Source organism: Poeciliopsis prolifica, unplaced genomic scaffold, assembly GCF_027474105.1.
Source record: "Poeciliopsis prolifica strain line A6 unplaced genomic scaffold, Auburn_PproV2 SCAFFOLD075, whole genome shotgun sequence".
Lineage (NCBI taxonomy): Eukaryota > Metazoa > Chordata > Actinopteri > Cyprinodontiformes > Poeciliidae > Poeciliopsis > Poeciliopsis prolifica.
Genome location: NW_026562450.1, coordinates 283,674 through 308,902, shown reverse-complemented (window position 1 = coordinate 308,902; position 25,229 = coordinate 283,674). Strand labels below are relative to the sequence as shown.

The window sequence follows — 25,229 nt, the reverse complement described above, 5'->3', positions numbered from 1 at the left end:
ACAAGAAGTGAAGAGACCATGACATGAAGCTAATTTGATTGACACAACTCTCTATATCACCAAAATTTACCATTTATGTTGCTGTATGTATATTTTTGATCTAGCAGATTTGGTGACATTTTCAGCAGACCCATAATAAATTTATGAAAGAACCAAACTTTATGACTGTTTTTTGTGACAAACAGGTATGTGTCTCGATCACTCTATCACAGAAAAATAAGAGTTGTAGAACTTATTGGGAACTCAAGACAGCCATGACATTGTGTTTTTTACAAGTGTATGTAAACTTTTGACCACAACAATACATACATACATAAATATATGTATATATACATATATATGTTTATATAAATATGTAAATATATGTATATATGTACAGATATATTCATGTATGTATATGTAGAGATATATATATAAACATTTTTCCGGACTATTCAGTGATTTATCATCCTCTCTCATCTCTCCTTAATGGCTGAAAATGCACCTTATCACTAACAGCCACAGTGCAGAACCAGGAAACCGACTTTCTTTCTTAACATTATATATTCACCAAATCTAAAGTTCTAGCTCCCAAACTCTGGTTTGATGCAATAACCCTTGAATATCTCATCCAAGAATGTTCAAGGTTCGTTGGTGGATGGCAGGAAGGATCTCCAGTGTTCAATCTTCCAGTGATCTGAAGAAGACTGTGACTGAAAACAGTGTTGCTGTCTGACATTTTGATGACTCATGTAACGTGTCCCAAAAAGCAACGAAAAGAAAGAAAAATGAACATGAACAAAAACCCACAGGAAAATAAACGACAGCCACGTCAACAGCGCATCTCCATCTGATACAGGAAGGAAGGTGAGGGGCTGCTGATTAGTGCGGCAGAGATCTCCATGCTCACCACTCTTTGTATGATGTCACAACTAGTCATGCTTGTGATGTCATCGTCTCTGTTCTCTTATGTAGCAAACTTCCACCTTCTGCTCATTGCTAGCTACACGATGACCAGTTCAGACGTACGCAAAGCGCCAATAAAGTCGAGGTTGACATTGTTTGCAGATCGAGATATGCCGTATCAAAGGCCACAGCATCCCAAGGCGGGTTCAGATCCCAGCCGAGGGCGTGGAGAGGTGGACAACAACAACAAGGATGGAGTGAGAACAGAGCGTCTCCCGCTGAGCTCCAGAGAGAACTCCAGAGACTTGGCTCTCTCTTGGAAATGGAGCGAGCCAAGTGGTTTCAAGAGAACCAAAAGGTGCTCAGTCTGGAGAAAGAGCTGAAAGACACCAAAGCTGAGCTGGAAAAGCAGAGAAATCTCAAGAAGGTTTTTATTAACAGGGGCAAAGAAATGAAGAGAACACTGCTGGCAGTAGAGAAGTTTGCTAATAGCGAGACTCTCAACCCTGTCGCCATCGCTTCCACTCTCCACAGCGAAGTAAGACACAAGAGGAAAAGGCTGCTGCAAGAGGACCTGGAGCAGCTGAAGGTGTCTTGCATTGTCAACGAGGAAGCGTTCACCTCAGAAATCAAGGCGGAAAAAGAAAGAGGTGACGCCCTCCACAAAGAGCTGAAAGAAATGAAGACGCGATACGAGGAGCTTAAATCAAAATATGAAGCCGACGATCGTGAGGAGAAGCTCCAGGTCGAATCTAAGATGTTTTACGAGGAGAAACTCGAGCAGAACGAAAAGCGCTTTGAAAAGCTGAGAGCCGAGAAGGAGGACCTGGAACGACAAATATCCCAGGAGATAGCCAACTTCAGAAAAACAGAGAGTCTTCTCCGAAGTGAACTGGAACGAACTAAAGATTCTCACCAGAAACTTATGGCTACATATGAAAGGGACGTTTCTGCTCTAAGAGAGCAGGCACAGATATTTAAGCAGGGCGTCGATAAGGAAATTAGTGCTCTTTCACACAAATTGATGAGGGACCTAAAGACTATTGATGAACTGGAGTCCGAGAAAGACCAGCTCCAAAAAAAACTCATGGCATTCCGGCAGATGCACTCGGTCAAGAAGGTGAGCTACAAAAGAAGGGAAAATCTGGAGACGGCGATGCAAGACACAGAGGAAGTCAGACCTCCGAGAAGGAAAGTGGCCAGGCGTGATGACAGTGTGCCTGAAAACAACGTTGATGATGATATGGATCTGGACAGTCTCATAGAGGAGATGCTATCAGAGGAAATGGAAGTACCTGACACATCTCCAGAGGAGCTGAATGACTTTGTAGAGGAGATGCTGAGAGATTCAGCCATTCTATATCAAAATCCCATGCATGCAAGAAACTTCTGTGTGTGAAAGAGGCGAGAAAACTGAAAAGTCAGATCCGGAGCCCGCGGAGGCGAGAGGCTCCTCAGCAAGTCTGGAGAAGATGCTGCTCTCTCTGGATCTCAGGAATCTGCAAAAAATGAGACAAACGCAAGGAGGCCACTAAAACAAGAAATTAAACCCTTTCAAAAATTTCCAAATATTGCACAATAAAAACAGTAATAAGCCATGGCTTAGCTGCAGCCACACAAAAGAGATGTCTCATTTTTGACTGGGCGCCTCTTTCTATTTGTGGTTGTAGGTTGTTTCTTGGTGATTGTGGGTTTTCTCCAGGTGCTCCGGTTCCCCCACTAAAGTCTAGTAAATTGGCCAATATAAAGGATGTCTTAAAGAAAGGGCTCACTGGTTTCAAAAAACTGCTAAATGGTTCATATTTGAGGAACATATGTGCCATTTAAAGACACTGCAGCTCATACCTGGAATTGTTTGCAGAGCTGGATTTTCCAGATACAGTTGGAATCAAATTGAGATTCTCTATGCATATTTTGTGAGGCGTCGACTCTTTGCAGAATCTACATACCAACTCTACTAATTATCCCCTCCATGATGAGTCTGGGCTGCTACCATCAAGCAGCTCAAATACAGAACAAATGGATAGGAAAACATTTTTAGGCAGGATGTATAATAAATTCTAAATATAATATTTGGAGTTCATAATTACAGACTATATATAAATTATATACATAAATATATGTATATATACATATATAAATGAATATGTGTATACATACATACATAAATAAATATGTGTATATATACATATAAATGAATATGTGTATACATACATACATAAATATATGTGTATATACATATATAAATAAATATGTGTGTATATATACATACATAAATAAATATGTGTATATATACATATATAAATAAATATGTGTGTATATATACATACATAAATAAATATGTGTGTATATATACTACATAAATATATGTATATATACATATATAAATGAATATGTGTATACATACATAAATAAATATGTGTATATACATATAAATAAATATGTGTATATATACATATAAATGAATAGTGTATACATACATACATAATATATATGTGTATATATACATATAAATAAATATGTGTGTATATATACATACATAAATATATGTATATACATATATAAATGAATATGTGTATACATACATACATAAAAAATATGTGTATATATACATATATAATAAATATGTTATATATACATATATAAATAAATAAATATGTGTATATATACATACATACATAAATACATAAATATATGTATGTATACATATATATGTTTATATACATATATAAATGTATTTATATACGTACAGATATATATATATATAAACATTTTTCCGGACTATTCAGTGATTTATCATCCTCTCTCATCTCTCCTTAATGACTGAAAATGCCAGGAAACCGACTTTCTTTCTTAACATATATATTCACCAAATCTAAAGTTCTAGCTCCCAAACTCTGGTTTGATGCAATAACCCTTGAATATCTCATCCAAGAATGTTCAAGGTTTGTTGGTGGATGGCAGGAAGGATCTCCGTGTTCAATCTTCCAGTGAATCTGAAGAAGACTGTGACTGAAAACAGTGTTGCTGTCTGACATTTTGATGACTCATGTAACGTGTCGGAAAAAGCAACGAAAAGAAAGAAAAACGAACATGAACAAAAACCGACAGGAAAAATAAACGACAGCCACAGCAACAGCGCATCCCCATCCGATACAGGAAGGAAGGTGAGGGGCTGCTGATTAGTGCGGCAGAGATCTCCATGGTCACCACTCTTTGTATGATGTCACAACTAGTCATGCTTGTGATGTCATCGTCTCTGTTCTCTTATGTAGCAAACTTCCACCTTCTGCTCATTGCTAGCTACACGATGACCAGTTCAGACGTACGCAAAGCGCCAATAAAGTCGAGGTTGACATTGTTTGCAGATCGAGATATGCCGTATCAAAGGCCACAGCATCCCAAAGGCGGGTTCAGATCCCAGCCGAGGGCGTGGAGAGGTGGACAACAACAACAAGGATGGAGTGAGAACAGAGCGTCTCCCGCTGAGCTCCAGAGAGAACTCCAGAGACTTGGCTCTCTCTTGGAAATGGAGCGAGCCAAGTGGTTTCAAGAGAACCAAAAGGTGCTCAGTCAGGAGAAAGAGCTGAAAGACACCAAAGCTGAGCTGGAAAAGCAGAAAAATCTCAAGAAGGTTTTTATCAACAGGGGCAAAGAAATAAAGAGAACACTGCTGGCAGTAGAGAAGTTTGCCGATTCTGAGACTCTCAACCCTGTCGCCATCGCTTCCACTCTCCACAGCGAAGTAAGACACAAGAGGAAAAGGCTGCTGCAAGAGGACCTGGAGCAGCTGAAGGTGTCTTGCATTGTCAACGAGGAAGCGTTCACCTCAGAAATTAAGGCGGAAAAAGAAAGAGGTGACGCCCTCCACAAAGAGCTGGAAGAAATGAAGACGCGATACGAGGAGCTTAAATCAAAATATGAAGCCGACATTCGTGAGGAGAAGCTCCAGGTCGAATCTAAGATGTTTTACGAGGAGAAACTCGAGCAGAACGAAAAGCGCTTTGAAAAGCTGAGAGCCGAGAAGGAGGACCTGCAACGACAAATGTCCCAGGAGATAGCCAACTTCAGAGAAACTGAGAGTCTTCTCCGAAGTGAACTGGAACAAACTAAAGATACTCACCAGAAACTTATGGCTACATATGAAAGGGACGTTTCTGCTCTAAGAGAGCAGGCACAGATATTTAAGCAGGGCGTCGATAAGGAAATTAGTGCTCTTTCACACAAATTGATGAGGGACCTAAAGACTATTGATGAACTGGAGTCCGAGAAAGACCAGCTCCAAAAAAAACTCATGGCATTCCGGCAGATGCACTCGGTCAAGAAGGTGAGCTACAAAAGGAAGTTGGAAAATCTGGAGACGGCGTTGCAAGACACAGAGAAAGTCGGACCTCCGAGAAGGAAAGTGGCCAGGCGTGACGAGAATGTGCCTGAAAACAACGTCACTGATGATATGGATCTGGACAGTCTCATAGAGGAGATGCTGTCGGAGGAAATGGAAGTACCTGATGCATCTCCAGAGGAGCTGAATGACTTTGTAGAGGAGATGCTGAGAGATTCAGCCATTCTATATCAAAATCCCATGCATGCAAGGAACTTCTTTATGTGAAAGAGGCGAGAGAAAACTTAAAAGTCAGATCCGGAGCCCGCGGAGGCGAGAGGCCGCTCAACAAGTCTGGAGAAGATGCTGCTTTCTCTGGATCTCAGGAATCTGCAAAAATGAGACAAACGCAAGGAGGCCACTAAAACAAGAAATTAGAACCCTTCAAACACTTCCAAATATTGCACAACAAAAACAGTAATAAGCCACGTGGCTTAGCTGCAGCCACACAGAAGAGATGTCTCAGTTTTGACTGGGCGCCTCTTTCTATTTGTGGTTGTAGGTTGTTTCTTAGTGATTGTGGGTTTTCTCCGGCTGCTCCGGTTCCCCCACTAAAGTCTGGTAAATTGGCCAATATAAAGGATGTCTTAAAGAAAGGGCTCATTGATTTCAAAAACTGCTAAATGGTTCATATTTGAGGAACATATGTGCCATTTAAAGACACTGCAGCTCATACCTGGAATTGTTTGCAGAACTGGAATTTCCAGATACAGTTGGAATCAAATTGAGATTCTCTATGCATATTTTGTGAGGCGTCGACTCTTTGCAGAATCTACATACCAACTCTACTAATTATCCCCTCCATGCTGAGTCTGGGCTGCTACCATCAAGCAGCTCAAATACAGAACAAATGGATGGGAAAACATGTTTAGGCAGGATGTATAGTAAATTCTAAATATAATAATTGGAATTGATAATTACAGACTATATATAAATATATACATAAATAAATATGTGTATATATACATACATAAATAAATATGTGTATATATACATATATAAATAAATATGTGTGTATATACATATATAAATGAATATGTGTATATATATGCATACATAAATATATATGTGTATATATACATATATAAATAAATATGTGTGTATATACATATATAAATGAATATGTGTATATATATGCATACATAAATATATATGTGTATATATACATATATAAATAAATATGTGTGTATATACATATATAAATAAATATGTGTATATATACATATATAAATAAATATGTGTGTATATACATACATAAATAAATATGTGTATATATATATATAAAAAATATGTGTATAAATACATATATAATAAATATGTGTATATATACATATATAAATAAGTATGTGTATATATACATATATAAATAAATAAATATGTGTATATATACATATATAAATAAATAGGTGTATATATACATACATACATAAATACATAAATATATGTATGTATACATATATATGTTTATATACATATATAAATGTATTTATATATGTACAGATATATATATATAAACATTTTCAGGACTATTCAGTGATTTATCATCCTCTCTCATCTCTCCTTAATGGCTGAAAATGCACCTTATCACTAACAGCCACAGTGCAGAACCAGGAAACCGACTTTCTTTCTTAACATTATATATTCACCAAATCTAAAGTTCTAGCTCCCAAACTCTGGTTTGATGCAATAACCCTTGAATATCTCATCCAAGAATGTTCAAGGTTTGTTGGTGGATGGCAGGAAGGATCTCCAGTGTTCAATCTTCCAGCGAATCTGAAGAAGACTGTGACTGAAAACAGTGCTGCTGTCTGACATTTTGATGACTCATGTAACGTGTCCCAAAAAGCAACGAAAAGAAAGAAAAACGAACATGAACAAAAATCGACAGGAAAAATAAACAACAGCCACGTCAACAGCGCATCCCCATCCGATACAGGAAGGAAGGTGAGGGGCTGCTGATTAGTGTGGCAGAGTTCTCCATGGTCACCACTCTTTGTATGATGTAACAACTAGTCATGCTTGTGATGTCATCATCTCTGTTCTCTTATGTAGCAAACTTCCACCTTCTGCTCATTGCTAGCTACACGATGACCAGTTCAGACGTACGCAAAGCGCCAATAAAGTCGAGGTTGACATTGTTTGCAGATCGAGATATGCCGTATCAAAGGCCACAGCATCCCAAAGGCGGGTTCAGATCCCAGCCGAGGGCGTGGAGAGGTGGACAACAACAACACAAGGATGGAGTGAGAACAGAGCGTCTCCCGCTGAGCTCCAGAGAGAACTCCAGAGACTTGGCTCTCTCTTGGAAATGGAGCGAGCCAAGTGGTTTCAAGAGAACCAAAAGGTGCTCAGTCTGGAGAAAGAGCTGAAAGACACCAAAGCTGAGCTAGAAAAGCAGAGAAATCTCAAGAAGGTTTTTATCAACAGGGGCAAAGAAATGAAGAGAACACTGCTGGCAGTAGAGAAGTTTGCCGATAGCGAGACTCTCAACCCTGTCGCCATCGCTTCCACTCTCCACAGCGAAGTAAGACACAAGAGGAAAAGGCTGCTGCAAGAGGACCTGGAGCAGCTGAAGGTGTCTTGCATTGTCAACGAGGAAGCGTTCACCTCAGAAATCAAGGCGGAAAAAGAAAGAGGTGACGCCCTCCACAAAGAGCTGAAAGAAATGAAGACGCGATACGAGGAGCTTAAATCAAAATATGAAGCCGACGATCGTGAGGAGAAGCTCCAGGTCGAATCTAAGATGTTTTACGAGGAGAAACTCGAGCAGAACGAAAAGCGCTTTGAAAAGCTGAGAGCCGAGAAGGAGGACCTGCAACGACAAATATCCCAGGAGATAGCCAACTTTAGAGAAACAGAGAGTCTTCTCCGAAGTGAACTGGAACGGACTAAAGATTCTCACCAGAAACTTATGGCTACATATGAAAGGGACGTTTCTGCTCTAAGAGAGCAGGCACAGATATTTAAGCAGTACGTCGATAAGGAGGTAAATGCTCTTTCCTACAAATTGATGAGGGACCTAAAGATTATTGATGAACTGGAGTCCGAGAAAGACCAGCTCCAAAAACAACTCATGGCATTCCGGCAGATGCACTCGGTCAAGAAGGTGAGCTACAAAAGAAGGTTGGAAAATCTGGAGACGACGATGCAAGACACCGAGGAAGTCGTACCTCCGAGAAGGAAAGTGGCCAGGCGTGAAGAGAATGTGCCTGAAAACAACGTCACTGATGATATGGATCTGGACAGTCTCATTGAGGAGATGCTGTCGGAGGAAATGGAAGTATCCGATGCATCTCCAGAGGAGCTAAATGACTTTGTAGAGGAAATGCTGACAGATTCAGCCATTCTCTATCAAAATCACATGGACGTCAGAAACTTCTTTATGTGAAAGAGGCGAGAAAACTGAAAGCTCAGATCCTGAGCCTGCGGAGGCGAGAGGCCGCTCAACAAGTCTGGAGAAGATGCTGCTCTATCTGGATTTCAAGAATCTGCACAAATGAGACAAATGCAAGGAGGCCACTAAAACAAGGAATTAGAACCCCTTCAAAAACTTCCAAATATTGCACAATAAAAACAGTAATAAGCCACGTGGCTTAGCTGCAGCCACACAAAAGAGATGTCTCATTTTTGACTGGGCGCCTCTTTCTATTTGTGGTTGTAGGTTTTTCTTAGTGGATTTGGGTTTTTCTCCGGGTGCTTTCCCCCACTAAAGTCTTAAATTGGCCTATAAAGGATGTCTTAAAGAAAGGCTCATTGGTTTCAAAACTGCTAAATGGTTCATATTTGAGGAACATATGAGCCATTTAAAGACACTGCAGCTCATACCTGGAATTGTTTGCAGAACTGGAATTTCCAGATACAGTTGGAATCAAATTGAAATTCTCTATGCATATTTTGTGAGGCGTCGACTCTTTGCAGAATCTGCCTACCAACTCTCCTAATTATCCCCTCCATGATGAGTCTGGGCTGCTACCATCAAGCAGCTCAAATACAGAGCAAATGATGGGAAAACACTTTTAGGCAGGATATATAATAAATTCTAAATATAATATTTGGAGTCATAATTACAGACTATATATAAATATATCTAAATATACATACATAAAAATATGTGTATATATACATTCATCTATAAATAAATGTATATATACAGATATAAATAAATATGTATATATATACATACATACATAAATATATGTATATATACATATATGAATAAATGTATATGCATACATATGTAAATATGTGTATATATACATACATATATAAATATATGAATATATACATACACAAATGAATATGTGTATGTCTCGTTATGGTGACAAACAGAGCAATGAAGGAGACTTGAATTTGATGGATTTACAAGCGGGGCTTTTTAGGTGAAACATCCGACATTATTGAAGTCACTTCAACAATATAGAGGGTCAGAAAGAATGAGGGCGAAGTTTAAAGAGGTCTTTGACAGAAACCAATAATGTCTGATAATACCTTTCAGAGTTTCTTCCTCTCGAAAGCTTTGAGTTGAGCGCGAGCCGAACGAGCAGCGTGACGTTTAGAGTTGACGCTTACGTTGGTTCCCGTTCCTCCGTATTCTGATAAAGTGCGTCTGTATCACGTTAATACCAGAGCAGGGAAACCTCCTCTGCAACATCACTTTCCACTCGTCCAGTTTGAGTGACAGGCAACGCGCGCGACCCGCGCAGTGACAGAAATTCAGAGATGCGCGAGCACGAGCCGCGACATTGCTCTGTCGTCACAGCTGTGTTGCATTCTGGGAGCTGTCCAGTGCTGAAACGGGCTATACTACCAGGACAAAATGGTGTTTGGTGTTTTCTTTTTTATGAACAAATGAAACACAAAATACACATTGAAATGTGACATATTTATAAATGTAACAAGTTTGTACAAAATGAAATAAAATAAAGAAAGCTTAGCTGTTTTTAATGCTTAATCTAAGGAGAAACATCATTTATTTTTTCATCCATTAACTTCAGCCAATTGTTCCCATCTTTTGTCTGCAGCATTGTAGAAATAGGAAACAATAAACATGACATTAAGAGCACATAGAAACATCATAAAAAAGTCCACAGTGCTTAGACTGCAATATAATACAATTCTATAGTTTATTTCCAAAAGACAGAGATTTTAATACGGATTCCCTTACAGTATCACTTAATACAACTAAATATGTTTTAATTATGTAATAGAGAAAATAGATGATTATATATTTCACACTTTCACAGCATTTTGGATCAGAGACATATATTAGTTATATTTAAAAGTACCAAAATAGATAAGCATGTACACAAACATCTAAGTTTGCATGGTGTGCTAAAAGGCAGATTCACCTTCCAGAGTTACCGCTGATTTGATTTCAGAATAAACTGATTCATCTGTTGCTGCAGGTTTTTCTGTGAATGAAGATAATTAGCATTAATGATAACAAAATCAACAAGCAGGAATTTAATTCCAGTGTTATGCTGATCCTAACACTGTCCACACACAAAGCTTACGCTATTAGTTAAAAAGTATTGCATATAGAGGAAAATCTGCAAAGTCATACATCCAAAATGCTAAAAAGGATTACTAGAACTGGGAATTATGGTGAAAATATCTCATCAATTTACAATCTAAAATGATTTATTAAATATGTTGCATATGAGAAACTGAGTGCAAACTGAGTGTTACCTCTCCTGTTTCGCTTGGCTCTGTTCTTATTGATTTCAGCGTACGTTGGAGCGAGTTCTGAAACAGGAAACTCATTTAATCAAACACAGGAATGGTTTACACTATATTGTGTACCAAAAAACCACAGTAAATTTATGTCCGATTCTGAAAAGCTGAAACCAAATTCAAGAGAGACAGTTTGTTTTTTCGTTTCAATAACAGATTGCATTTGACAAAAGAAACATCCAACACTGTGTCATCTTGAGGAAGCTAAAACTTCACAAAGGGGAAGGAAAATTTTCTTTTCACAATTTGCAGCTGCGTGGCTACATGGGAGGGGCAATATATTTAAAAACACTTGCTACACTGCAAAATTAGCATGGAACAAATGTTTAATGAAACACACAATCTGTAAAAGTGTTCAGTCCCTCTGTTTCTGCTGATGTCAAGAGAGAGTTTGCAGTCAATGTTACAGATAGAAATGTTCATTATTTTTGATGATGATGAGGTCATAATAAACAAAACATTTCAAGAATCATTTCCTGCATACTAAACTGCAAAAGAAAATTGGTCAACAGGAAGATTAGAAGCTGCAATAACAATAACATAAATGTATTAGTATTAGTAATGTCTGCTCATTTATATTTAAGACATTTGCAGCTTTGTAATGTCACTTTTTTTTTCTTTTGCTATTTAAGACATAAAAATACTGAGGGTTTTTTTCCCTTCTCCTGACTGATGCCTTTTTAGTTTATCATAACTCTGTGATCAGACAGTAAACATTAGGATCTCTTGGAAAATATTAGAAGTGCTGCACAGTATTTTAGATTAATCAGAATCAAAATGCCAAACAGCACTCAGCATTTTTATTGCTATTGTCCTATAGTTTGTATGTAATTGAAGATTAATTTATGATTCTGGTAAATTATACTAGATATGTTAGATTTTAAAATATATATATATATATATATATATATATATATATATATATATATTATATATATATATATATATATATATATATATATATATATATAGCTATATATTTGATTCTTTCTCTTTTGACATTTTTACATATACTTGTAGAATTATGTTAGATGATCTGAACCTGCAGGGTATTGACACAAAGACACATTTTGATATAAAGTCCGACTGACTTTACCTGCAGCACTTGTGTTCACTTCTGCGTAAATAACGGGCTCCTCAGGTTTACGGGGTTTTCCTGTTGAGATCGACAAAACAAAGACACGCAGTTAGAAATCATTCAGTTATCCTCTTGTGCAGTAAAAGGTTTGTAATTTTGAACTCACTCTTTTTTCGGAGCTTTTTGAACTTAATGGCGGTGTACGTTACTTCACTGGGTTCAGCTGCAGCAAAAAATGTTTCACAATTTTAGATCGGCTTGTTTTCTTAAGCGCTCCAGTTGTGTGTTCATCTGCTTTAAACAGAAATACTTCACCAGCTGCAGTGGCTTCACAGACTGATCCACAGAGAGCAGCACCAGGTTAATAGTTATATAATAACAATGTTACAAAGAACAGCTGGTTTTTAAAAACTTTGAGACAAAAAGTGTTTTAAAGTGCATCCAGCATTGATGAAATGCTGGAAATACGTATGTAAATGTGATTTCTTAGTTTCCTATTTTTAATACATTTGGAAAAAATCTAACATTTTCCACATTATTATTGTTGGGTATTTGTGTGGAGAATATTGAGGAAAGAGATTAATTAAATTTTCACAGCACAAGGCTGTGATATAAAAGGCCGACAAAGTGCATAGATGTGAATACTTTTCGGATGCTCTGTAATTGGTTGTACGTTTTGGGATTTTCATTTATTTTCTTTGAACAGTAGTCTAATAGGCCATCAGCATTAAAGTCATACAGTTAGAAAGTGAAATTATTCAAGACAAAAATATCTTGCTTGTTTATCTGAAATCTTTTTTTATATATTTCAACTGAATCTCACATTTCATTCTTGATAAGTTTATTGTGTCATAACAGATCAGTTTTATGGTGGCTTATTTTAATTACGATCATAAACATGCAAATATTAAACATACTGAATAAATATGTGAGTTGATGACAAAAATAAAAAGATGTAAATGCATCATGAGAAGAATATGATTAAATTCTGACCTGGAATAGCAGAGATATTGACACTGAACTCATTCTCCGCTCCTTGATGATGGTCGATCTCTGACTGTTTTTTTCTGATCTAAAACACAAATAGATAAAAGTTACAGCAAACAAGTACAGAGATCTGTGTTCTTTATCAAGGAAAGGAAAGTAATGACTGACCTGAAAGAGCATAAATCTGTGGAAAAGACATTTCTTATTACTTATTCTGTGGTTCAAATCATTTGTCACATAGAACAGAATAATGTGTGCCTTTGATTAAAGGGTTTAAATAAACAATGTGATCAAACCTTTGTGCTGCTTGTAGCGCCACAATAAGAGCAGGAAAATAATCAGAATGATTCCACTAATGGGTCCAATGATCAGCAGTAAAGGAGACGAGGAGGGAACAGAACTGGACACAGTTCCTGAAAATATTAAATATTGAAGGAAACAAAGGTATAATGTCACATCCACATTGACATATTCATTTCTCACCTTGAGCTCCAACAACTAGATAAAACTAAATTACAAACATTTTAATCCTCCTCACCTCTAACAGACATCCAGCTCTTTAGTGACTCTTTTCCTGAATGTTTACATTTGTAGAACCTTCATCTGACTTTGACACTGCAGAGATCTTCAGCTCCTCTCTGCTGTCATTATTGATGAGTTTATCATTATGATAGAAAAACACATTGGAGAGAAACTGTTGTTGTTTATTTCTGCAGCTCAGAGTACGGGATCTCCCTCAGTCCAGGATGAACAGGGCTCACCAGGATAACACGATCATCATAATCATCTGTAAAATAGACAGAATATCAACTACTGACAAGCAATCAACTGTTGACAAACTTTTGAAAGCTGCTTCTGTCATGAAAAGGTGAGTAGTGGAGGTGGTGAGGCAGACGCTGGAGACCCAGGTAGGTGAATGGTGAGTAATTTAATAAAAACAGTCCACAAAAACACAGTCAACAGAGTCCGCGGCCAGGCAGCACGGCTGAGCGGAAGCCAGGGCTCAACGCCGGTAGCAACTGGTCATACAGGCGGTAAACACAACAACAACAATCTGACAACAATCTGACAAAGACCCGAGGAACAAAGGACACAGGAGGGACTAAATACACTGAGGGTAATCAGGGGAACAAGACACACCTGGGAACAATCAAGGGGAAGACAGGACAACGAGGAGACTCAGGACACAGAAACTCGGAATTAAAACACAGAAAAACACAGAACCTGACAGATTCAGTTATTTATGTAGATTTTCTATCTTTGAGTGTTAAACCGAGCCAATGGAAAACACAATCAGTCTCTATTTTTTCATAAATGTTTTGATAAATAATTTCAAATCATTTCAAGAATCATTCCTGCATACTAAACTGCAAAAGAAAATCAGTCAAAAGGAAGATTAGAAGCTGCAAAAACAATAACAGAAATGTATTAGAATTAGTATATCTGCTCATTTATATTGAAGAAATGTGCAGCTTTTGTAATGTCACTTTTTTTTCTCTTCCTATTTAAGACATGGAGCTAAGGCGTGAATTCAAGCTGGGAGACAGAACACAGCTGATCTACAAACAAGCTGATCCACTTCAATCACGTCACACCCCGCTGCGGCCAATCAGGATCGGCGCCCTTGCGCGTCCCAGCCAATCAACGTCAAGCCTTGTCCATTCAAGAAGTCGAGCCTCCGGGCGCCCACCTCCTCCCCATCCACCTTCAACCCGATGACCATTCTCCAGGCGCTTTACGCGCTCCTCCATCCAAGGCTCCGCTCCATCACCAGTATTCGGACCGGGGGGTAAGACTAGTGAGCTTCGCCGTACTCAGCATCTTCCCCCGGCGATCTACGCTCACTAGTCTTCTGCCGGTTCGAGCCCAAAGATTTGTTCATTAAAATCTTCTAACTGCTTATTTTTCTCTGTGTGAGTTGATCCAGATTGAAATAAAAATACTGAGTGTCTGCTCTCTGTGGATCAGTCAAGCCTTCTGAAGCCACTGCAGCTGGTGAAGTATAATTTACCAGAATCATAAATTCATCTGCAATTACATACAAACTATAGGACAACAGCAATAAAAATGCTGAGCGCTGTTTGGCTCATTTTGATTCTGATTAATCCAAAATACTGTGCAGCACTTCTAATATTACATAGTAATTATTATTTTTGAATTATTATTGATGGCAAAAAATTTCACACATCAACCTAAAAATTGCATTATTTTAGATAAAAATACATATTAAACAAAATAAAAAAACTGCAATGAGACTCCATTTCACAAAGACAAGAGACATGAGAGATTATATAACATTTTTCAATGGATTGTTAATATGCGGTTGTAATTTTTCAAAGTTCTAATATTATAATATTTTGTACAATAATATTAAAGTTAGCATATTTTAATATAAAACCTACGGTACATTTGTAACATTCTTATTTTCAAGCACTTCTGGATGGATGCAAACTGCATTTCTTTGCTTTGTACTTGTGACGTGAAATGACAAAGTTGACTTTTATTATATTCTAAACATTTGATTATTAGTGATTTTGATCCACGTTCTACACCTATGGAGTTATCTGTTATTTGTTCTAAAATTTACTTGGATCACACGCTTACAAACAGAACAGCCAAAGGAAGAAGGTCACCTGCTCGGTTTTAAAGGACAAAAAATGTTAACACCCTTCAGCTCCATCTGTCAAACACTGAATTTTGCTTAATTCATTTATAAAATTTACCTGAAGAGAAAAGAATGTAGGAAACACGAGATTCCTGTAGACATGTCTACAGGAACTCTAGTCATTCTGAATAATAAAAAGTAAACAAAAATATCTTTTTAAAAATATTCATAACCTACCTTGTACAGTGATGTTGACTGCATTGCTGAATTCTCCTGATCCAGACTCACACCAGTAAACTCCACTGTGAACCTCCAGTCTCTTAATGGTACATGAGGATCCAGGCATCATCCCCCAGTGGAAGCACTGAACATGTGATGGACTGGTTGATTCTGTAAACCTCTTCACTCTCCACTTGGTGTTGTTCCCACTGCAGTTCAGTGTGACAGACTGATCAATGAAATGTTGAACTCTGTCAGGACTCACTGAGAGAGAAGCTGCTGGATGAGAGTCTGAAAAAAACACATAAAAGTATAAAATTTCTCCAGGCAGTTGTGTTGAGAAAATGTAAAAAAACAATGTTCATTGAGCTGTGATTGTAAAATAATCTGTAAAATGATAAGTGGTTTACAGACAATATAGTAGGGAAGTAAAACCAAAGAAACCAAAAACAACAACAAAAAAGAAAGAAAGAAGATATGAGTAACATGAAATAAATGTTGATCTTATTGAAGTTGTTGATATAATTTTTTAAAAAATAAGAAAAGAGTCCATAATGTCAGACTTTCAGAGCATTGAGGTAGCAAAACTAATGGCCACAGTGATAATCTGCTAATTTGTTTCTTGATGACAGTTAAAAAAGAAATGGTCAAAACGACTCCAAGCTTTTGACCTTTAAATGTTAAAAGGGAAGGAAATTTAAAAACCTTAGAATCTTATTTCTGCAAATAATTCATAGTTAATCAAACTTCTAAATAGCATTTAAATGATATGATTTACAAATGTAGGTTACAGTGGTAAATACATCAATGAATATTTAAAACGTAAAAACATCACACAATATTTTTATTTTGTAAAACACTACTAAAACTCTAAGTACACATAACAACCAAAACGACTGAAAATGAAACAACGTATTAAAGTTCAGCAGGTAACTGGCTGCTCTGTCAGCTCCTTCTTCAAGTTATTGCAGCTGACCATGTGCCACAGCTCCCCCTAGTGGTTCCAGACGGAAACATTCTCCTTATAGCTTCTGGTCCCATAAACACTTTACTGTATTCTGGTTGTAGTTCTCTTCATCACTGACTTTCAGCAGAAAGCTAAATAATTTTGTCATGTTGGGGTTAGGGTTATACAAACCCTATGGAAAACATTAGGCAGTTGCTGCTTCCAGCTTCTTCTTTTTTCCAAAATAATTAGTCAAAAGCTAATTCTTTGCCTACGATGTGCAAAACTTTGAAAAGAGTGAAATGACTGAGGATCACATCCATCATTATTTCATAGCTTCAACAACACATTATTTTGTTATTGTTGTCGAAATTGTCTCAGCTTTTCATTTATCTTCTCTAAACTAACAGAGTGGTGTGTTTATCACTATTAATAAAAAAAAAACAGGAGAAACACAATACAATATTCACAACGTTAATTAGAAACCTGAGCTCATCAAAAATACAAACTGTGGAATAAAAATCCAAAATGAAAGAACAGAATCAAACTGACCTGCAGACCAGATAAACTTTACTTCACTGTAATTAGTGTAAAACTTTGGTTCTCCTCTTCCTGCTCTGCACTGATATCCTGCTGTTTGAGTCGGTCCATTAATGATGAAGGAGTTCTGCTCAGTCCCATTGATGCTGTCAGGAAGCAGTTCATAAGTGTAGGATGGTTGATAGTTCAGCTTGGACGGATCAGGAACAGCTTTATACCAGAAGAACCTCCATCCTGCTGATTGAAGCTCCAAACCCTCACAGCTCAAAGTCACTGAGGCTCCAGGATTCGGCCATGATGGAGACACAGAGAGGACAGGCTGAGGTTTGGGAGCTGGAGAGAGAGGAGGTATAAACACACATATAGAATTATTTTTTACATATTAAAATTTGCTAGTAAAATCCCTGTAAACATTATTCATACATGGGTGAACTCACAGGACACTCTTAATGTGATGACTCCCCACTCTTATGGTGAAACCGTCTCTTCTTCCTCTGCATTTATAATCTCCACTTCTATAAGCAGTGATCATGAATTCGCTGGATGTTGGTGAGTTTTTCTATTGGTTGGTCTCCATTCATACGTCCACTGAGTTCCTCCATCATCCTGGATCTCACAACTCAGAGTGATTCTCTCTCCTCTGTAGATCTGAGACCAGTTGGGTTGTTGGATCACAGTTGGTGTGATGGGAACTGTTCACATGAGTAACAGAGAGGAGATATTTCCAAACACCAAATAAAGAACACATACACATTATTTACTAATGTCTGAAACCAAATCTTTGTGTTAAGTTAGTTAGAATTAACTAAATTATTTATATTTGCTAAATGCCAGAAACTTAGTGAAAATATCTTTTGAAGGATTTTTTTTAAGCTTTTGACATGCCAATCATTTCAAACAAGGAAGCAGTGAGTTTCAGGTCTGCCTTCAATTTACTCAAATGTTAATTGAAGGCTAATTAATTGATAGTTAACCTATCAACAGTTGAGGAAGGAAACCCAAAAGATTTGACTCAAGTCAGACAGTTTAAAAGACCAAAAAGGTAAATACATTTTTAATTCAAAGAAAGAAAATAAATAAAAAAAATCTCACATGTGCTCACTAGGTTTTTTTTAATCTCATTTAGCAAATAGAAATAATTTTGGTTGTTCTGGTTGAACTAAAATAAGAAAATGTTGTTTGATTTACTTCATACACTGAGAAAACAATTTTAATAACTTTTGATCCAGTGTATGTGAATATCTGTCTAACAACTCTCATTATAACTAACAAAATAAAATGATCACTGGTAAAGAACAATAAAGCAAAACAAAGCAGTATTAGACATATAATATGCACTTCCTATAAATTACTGGCTTGCAGCCAGAATGTTGCACTGTTTGCATCATATAATCACATTTGTGACAGTTTTTCCATCAAACAGACATAAGTTGCTGCAGTAAATCCTCTGTCAATATCAACATAGAAATTCATTGTCTGGTTTAAATATCAACATGAACAGGAGCAAATTTTCTGCTTTCAGGCTTCATTAGATGGAGTTACAGATGATGATCGTTGCACTGGAGTCATAATACTTTTAACACCACTGATGAACAAAGAAGCACTAAAGATGTTTCATTTCACAATAAAGACAAGTTTACCTGTTTTCTGAATAGTGACCTTTCTGCTGGTTTCAGTGTAGAAAACTGGATCTCCTCTTCCTCCTCTGCAGCCGTACTCTCCTCCCTCTGAGATGAAGAGGACTCCGTCTGATTCACTGGTTCTGATGGACTGAGCTGCAGAAGAATCTGACTCCAGTTTGAACCAGTCAAACTTCCAGCCAACTCCAATGTCAATAAGGCAGGTCAGTGTTACACTGCCCCCTGCTGGTATGATGTTATCACTTGCTGTTAGTGAAGCTTTGGGTCGATTTGCTGATTGAAACAGAAAACAAGACAAACTTTAGAAAGTGGCTTGTTTGAGGAAACAATCTGTTCAGATCAACTTTAACTTCTGAGTCCCTTATGCTGTTTGATGTTTTATGCTTCCAGGCCAAGTTATTGTTGAAAATTAGAATTCATTCCTAATCAATTTACCTGATTAAAAAGAAATATTTTAAACTAATCTTTCACAAACCAGTATTTGGAAGTGTGACTAGAATCAACTGAACTTCACTTCCATTTCTAAAACTACAGACAAAGTACAAATCTAAAACAACACAGAAAATCTTCTGTTCTCTGATTGGCCCAATAGGAATTCTGCTGGAGAAAATCCAAGTCAATGGGAGAAAGCCCAGACAGAGCACTGAAGAGAGATTAGAACTGAGTGTTGCTGCATAAGAAGGCAATGGCGAGGCTCACATAAAGTAGCCTGAACCTGTTATAAAATACCAAATTATTTCTGATTTACCATTTAACATGAGAACTAATGCAGATGTGAGGAGTTTTGCATCCAAAAATGTTGTCTGGTGTTCTAGGATTGTGAGAATGAGGATGTTTCTGTCAGACTTACATTTCACTGTCAGTGGAAAGTGAAGACTCCAGCCTGAGTTCTGATATCCTTTACTAGCCCTACACCAGTAACTCCCACTGTCAGACTCAGAGACGCTGTTGATCCTGTATTCATTGGATGTTAGAGAGTTTCTATTGGCTGGACTCCATTCATACGTCCACTGAGTTCCTTCATCGTCCTCCATCTCACATCTCAGAGTGACCGTCTCTCCTCTGAATACGACAGGCCAGCTGGGATGCCGCTTCACAGTCGGCACAGACACTAAAATGAATAATATTCAATCAGAAGACAGAAAATTATGTTGAGAAAAAAACTGAAAATGCTGAATTCTTATAGCTTATGATTATCAGCCTCATTAAATGACATACAAATAAAACATTTTATGTTTACTGACCAAGAAAAAAGACATGTTATGTTTTAAGGTGAACCACAAACTGAGCTCAACAAACAGTAATAAAACTTGACAGATAAACAGATAAATATTTTAAAGCAGTTTTTTTTTTTATTTCAGAATAGAACTGAACTCACCAATTTTCTGAATGTTGCTTGTTTCTGTATGAAAAACTGGATCTCCTCTTCCTCCTCTGCAGCTGTAGACACCTCCATCTGAGACAGAGATAACTCTGAACTGACCAACAAAATATTGTTGACTATTTCTGTACCAATCAAACTTCCAGTCATCAGATCCGTCCACAGAACAGGTCAGTGTTATGCTGCCCCCTGCTGGTATGATTGTTCTGTCTGCTGTCAGTGTGGCTCTGGGTTTATCTGCTGAGGGTTTTAAATAAACAAGAAAGAAAAGAAAATCATATTAGTGACCAATCTTTGCTTGGTGGTTTCTCTGTTTTGGTTTTGGTGATAATTTATTATCAACATGTGCAATACTTTTTAGGAAATATTACATTATTGCCAGACAAGGGGAAAATACGTCCGTTGCATAAAAGAAAGTCAAAAAACATTGCAAACATATACAATACAGTCTTGAAGAAGAAAATATGACAGGAGAAACATCAATGCATTTGGATTCACAAGGTCCGGTTTCTGAATCAGTCATGTGATTCGACCCGATTGGGAGGATTCAAACGTCACCAACTGTTTCTACACCACAAGCCTCGATACAATAACCCTCATTGATTACTCAATACACGCTCTTCAATGCCTCGACACAGAGGACTAAATTATATAAGAACTTCAGGAAAAACTAAGCAATTTCAACACTAAACTGTCTTAAAATGTTCAGTATAGCTTAGTACCACATTAAATGCTTTACTGTGAACTGCAGAGTGACTCTGTAGTGTTTACTTCAGTGACATGAAGCTGTTTTTATTTATCTAACAGAAAGTCTCTTGCCTTTATTTTGTTTGTAGTCAGAAATAAACAGAAAACCTGGTTTTATATTAAATCCAAACAATATAAAGTTTCTAAATCAGACTCACGTTTCACTGTCAGTGTGACGCCATCGCTCCATTCTGTTTGTTGATGACCTCTTGCAGCCATACAGCTGTAAACTCCACTGTGATGTTCAGAGACTCTATTGATGCTGTATTCACTGGACCTTCTCTGATTGTTTCCATCGTTTTTTCTCCATACATTTGTCCACTGAGTTCTTCCTCCTTCCTTGATCTCACATCTCAGAGTGACTTTCTCTCCTCTATATACAACAGACCCTCTGGGTTGAAGGATCACAGTCGGCTTGGAAACTATTCAACAAAAACAAAACAGTTTTCAACAGGAAAACAGTCAGAAATATCCTTATATTATCTGTAATGTTCACCTGTCTGATACCCACATCAACAATGTTTAAGCAAACATTTTCTGGCTGAATATTTAATAAATCAAAAGTACAATTTTATAGAAACTATTTTAATTTCTGAGCTCATAAATTCAGAAAAAAAAAGAGTTTTTTAAATGTATTTTAACAAACGCATTAATTGTGTTTTCTAACTCAAAGTCCAGTCAGCTTCGAAACTATTCAACAAAAACAAAACAGTTTTCAACATAAAAACAGACAGAAATATTTTTTGGGTTGTTTGCATGTGTGATATGCAGGTAAAGACAGGAAATAAAATAAAATAATATAAAATATAATAAAATAAATAAAACAAAATAAAATAAAAACTATAAAATGAAATAAAATAAATTAAACAGCTAACTGAATGTTTTCAATTGCTTCAGATGACAAAATCTCAAAAATTTACACTTATTTTTCCCAAACTAACTTTGCACTAAAACACTAATTTATCTTAGCTAACGTACATCTGGATTAAAATCAACTAACACAAAGACGAGCACATGAACTCTAAGTTACTTCAAAGTCCAGTTGATCAAACCGTCAGTATTAGAAATGGAAAGATGCAGCAAAAAGGGTTTAGACATGAAACTGAAGATACTGAAGATGATTTAAAACTCAAAATGTCTCAATTAAAATTTACAACAGTTTCATTTTAAGGCATCTTCAAATGGAGTTTCAGTCATATAAAAACTGTTTTACTGAAGCTTTTTCTCATCATTGGGATTACAATATAGCTTCCAAAAAAGCATCTGATAAACAAATGCTAGATTTAAACAAAAAAATTTATTTTATTAAAGAAAAAGAACAAAGCTCACCGGTTTTTAGAACAGAGACTTTTTTGCTTTCTTCCGTATGATAAACTGGATCTCCTCTTCCTCCTCTGCAGCTGTAGACACCTCCATCTGAGACACTGACGTCACTTTGTTGTTCATTGGTTCCTCTGAGCTGAACTGGTCGATCATTTCTGAACCAATCAAACTTCCAGCCAGTAGATCCAGCCACAGAGCAGGTCAGTGTTATTCTGCCCCCTGCTGGTATGATTGTTCTGTGTGCTGTCAGTGTGGCTCTGGGTTTATCTGCTGCGGGTTTTAAATAAAGAAGAAAGAAAAGAAAATCATATTAGTGACTAATCTTTGTTTGGTGGTTTCTCTGTTTGCTTTTGGTGATAATTTATTATCAACATGTGAAAAGCTTATTAGGAAAGATTACATTATTGCCAGACAAGGGGAAAATACGTCCGTCGCATAAATGAAACTCACTAAACATTGCAAACATATACAATACAGTCTTGAAAGAAGAAAATATAACAGAAGAAACAGCAATGCATTTGGATTCACACGGTCCGGTTTCTGAATCAGTCATGTGATTCGACCCGATTGGGAGGATTCAAACGTCACCGCCTGTTTCTACACCACAAGCCTCGATACAATAACCCTCATTGATTAATCAATACACGCTCTTCAATGCCTCAACACAAAGGCCACATCACTAAATCATATAAGATGACTTACTTCAGGAAAAACTAAGTTATTTTAACACTAAACTGTCTTAAAATGTTGAGTATAGCTTATTACCACATTAAAGGCTTAACAGTAAACTGCTCTGTAGTGTTTACTTCAGTGACATGAAGCTGTTTTTATTTATCTAACAGAAAGTCTCTTGCTTTTATTTTGCTTGTAGTCAGAAATAACAGAAAGCATGGTTTTATATTAAATCCAAACAATATAAAGTTTCTAAATCAGACTCACAGCTAACTGAATGTTTTCTGTTGCTTCAGATGACAAAATCTCAAAAATTTACACTTATTTTTCCCACAGCATCTTTTTCCAAACTAACTTTGCACTAAAACACTAATTTATCTTAGCTAACGTACATCTGGATTAAAATCAAGTAACACAAAGTTACTTGAAAGTCCAGTTGATCAAACCTTCAGTATTATAAATGGAAAGATGCAGCAAAAAGGGTTTAGACAGGAAATTGAAGATACTGAAGATGATTTAAAACTCAAAATGTCTCAATTAAAATTTACAACAGTTTCATTTTAAGGCATCTTCAAATGGAGTCGGTCATATAAAAACTGCTTTACTGAAGCTTTTTCTCATCATTGGGATTACAATATGGCTTCTAAAAAAGCATCTGATAAACAAATGCTAGATTTAAAGAAAGATTGTTATTTTATTAAAGAAAAAGAACAAAGCTCACTGGTTTTTAGAACAGAGACTTTTTTGCTTTCTTCCGTTTGATAAACTGGATCTCCTCTTCCTCCTCTGCAGCTGTAGACACCTCCATCTGAGACACTGACGTCACTTTGTTGTTCATTGGTTCCTCTGAGCTGAACTGGTTGATTATTTCTGAACCAATCAAACTTCCAGCCAGTAGATCCGTCCACAGAGCAGGTCAGTGTTGTGCTGCCCCCTGCTGGTATGGTTGTTCTGCTGCTGTCAGTGTGGCTCTGGGTTTATCTGCTGTTGGATTCAAAGCAGAAAAATCAATCAAGCCATGTTCTAGGATTGTGAGAATGAGGATGTTTCTGTCAGACTTACATTTCACTGTCAGTGGAAAGGGAAAACTCCAGCCTGAGTTCTGATCTCCTTTACTAGCCCTGCAATAGTAACTCCCACTGTCAGACTCAGAGACGCTGTTGATCCTGTATTCATTGGATGTTGGAGAGTTTCTATTGGCTCGACTCCATTCATACGTCCACTGAGTTCCTTCATCGTCCTCCATCTCACATCTCAGAGTGACCGTCTCTTCTCTGAATACGACAGGCCAGCTGGGATGCCGCTTCACAGTCGGCGCAGACACTAAAATGTATAATATTCAGTCAGAAGACAGAAAATTATGTTGAGCAAAAAACTGAAAATGCTGAAATCTTATAGCTTATGATTATCAGCCTCATTAAATATATGAAAATAAAACATTTTATGTTTACTGACAAAGAAAAAAAGACATGTTATGTTTTAAGGTGAACCACAAACTGAGCTCAACAAACAGTAATAAAACTTGACAGATAAACAGATAAATATTTTAAAGCAGTTTTTTTTTATTTCAGAATAGAACTGAACTCACCAATTTCTGAATGTTGCTTTTTTCTGTATGAAAAACTGGATCTCCTCTTCCTCCTGTGCAGCTGTAGACACCTCTATCTGAGACACTGACGTCACTTTGTTGTTCATTGGTTCCTCTGAGCTGAACTGGTTCATCATCTCTGAACCAGTCAAACTTCCAGTCATCAGATCCGTCCACAGAGCAGGTCAGTGTTGTGTTGCCCCTGCTGGTATGATTGTTGGGTCTGCTGTCAGTGTGGCTCTGGGTTTATCTGCTGTTGGATTCAAAGCAGAAAAATCAATCAAACCATCAGAACATGACCTGGTTCTGGTTCAGTTTTCTTGGTTAAGTTGTGTAGATTTGTATTCTAACTCACTTGACACTGTCAGTCTGAGGGCTTCACTCCATTCTGTTTTATTATCATCTGTTTCAGCTCTGCAGCTGTAATCTCCACTGACAGCTGGAATAATCCTCCATTCATTTGTCATTGGAGAGTTTTCATTGGCTGGTCTCCATTCGTACGTC

General features: G+C 37.1%; 1 long non-coding RNA gene and 1 pseudogene across 1 annotated transcript; both read right to left on the bottom strand.

Annotated features, from left to right (window-relative positions):
• Positions 1 to 10,208: 10,208 nt before the first annotated feature.
• LOC129352414 (uncharacterized) lies at positions 10,209 to 13,155 on the bottom strand. The gene is made up of 5 exons (XR_008604875.1): positions 13,071 to 13,155; positions 12,244 to 12,300; positions 12,096 to 12,155; positions 10,955 to 11,011; positions 10,209 to 10,677 (listed from the first exon to the last, which is right to left on the bottom strand). It is a non-coding gene; the product is annotated as an uncharacterized LOC129352414 (long non-coding RNA).
• A 182-nt stretch (positions 13,156 to 13,337) lies between these two features.
• On the bottom strand, positions 13,338 to 24,383 carry LOC129352345 (basement membrane-specific heparan sulfate proteoglycan core protein-like; annotated as a pseudogene).
• Between the last annotated feature and the right edge of the window lie 846 nt (positions 24,384 to 25,229).